Here is a 1,232-nt window from a genome sequence, read left to right as displayed (position 1 = left end):
CCTCCATCTTATCTGGGTTGAGCTTTAGATGGTGGTTGCCCATCCAGCTCTGGATGTCTCTCAGGCAGGCGGAGATACGGGTAGAGACCTGTGTGTTTGATGGGGGGAAGGAGAGACAGAGTTGGGTGTCATCGGCATAACAATGATAGGAGATGCCATGAGCAGAGATAACGGGGCCAAGGGATCTCGTGTAGATGGAGAAGAGGAGGGGTCCGAGGACTGAGCCCTGGGGGACTCCTGTAACAAGGGGGCGAGGGGTTGACTCTCCTCCAGCCCAGGACACCTGGGAGGACCGGCCAGAGAGATAAGATTGGATCCACTCTAAGGCTGTGCCACAGATCCCTGTAGATGCCGGGGAGGCTAAGAGGATGGAGTGGTTGAACCGTGTCGAACGCCGCAGAGAGGTCAAGAAGGATCAGGACAGAGGAGAGAGAGGTTGCTCGTGCAGCCTGAAGGGACTCGTTGACAGAGAGGAGTGCAGTCTCCGTCGAGTGGCCAGGTCTGACGCCGGACTGGTGGGGGTCCAGCAGGTTATTCTGAGAGAGGAAGGAAGAGAGTTGGTTGGAGGCGGCTCGTTCAATGGATTTGGATAGAAAAGGAAGGAGAGATGCTGGACGGTAGCCCCCCTGCAACTGTGAAGTTGTCACAGGGGGTCAGTGAGGGGTAGCAGAGGTTGGTGGGGTTCCGTCGCCATGGAGGGCCACATCGCTGGGGAGAGAGCAGACTGTAATGGGGAGAGAGCAGACTGTAATGGGGAGAGAGCAGACTGTAATGGGGAGAGAGCAGACTGTAATGGGGAGAGAGCAGACTGTAATGGGGAGAGGGCAGACTGTAATGGGGACAGGGCAGACTGTAATGGGGAGAGAGCAGACTGTAATGGGGAGAGAGCAGACTGTAATGGGGAGAGAGCAGACTGTAATGGGGAGAGAGCAGACTGTAATGGGGAGAGAGCAGACTGTAATGGGGAGAGGGCAGACTGTAATGGGGAGAGGGCAGACTGTAATGGGGAGAGAGCAGACTGTAATGGGGAGAGGGCAGACTGTAATGGGGAGAGAGCAGACTGTAATGGGGAGAGAGCAGACTGTAATGGGGAGAGGGCAGACTGTAATAGGGAGAGAGCAGACTGTAATGGGGACAGGGCAGACTGTAATGGGGAGAGAGCAGACTGTAATGGGGAGAGGGCAGACTGTAATGGGGAGAGAGCAGACTGTAATGGGGAGAGGGCAGACTGT

This window comes from Conger conger, chromosome 9 (assembly GCF_963514075.1).
Source record: "Conger conger chromosome 9, fConCon1.1, whole genome shotgun sequence".
Classification (NCBI taxonomy): domain Eukaryota; kingdom Metazoa; phylum Chordata; class Actinopteri; order Anguilliformes; family Congridae; genus Conger; species Conger conger.
Note: the sequence above shows the minus strand (reverse complement) of the source record.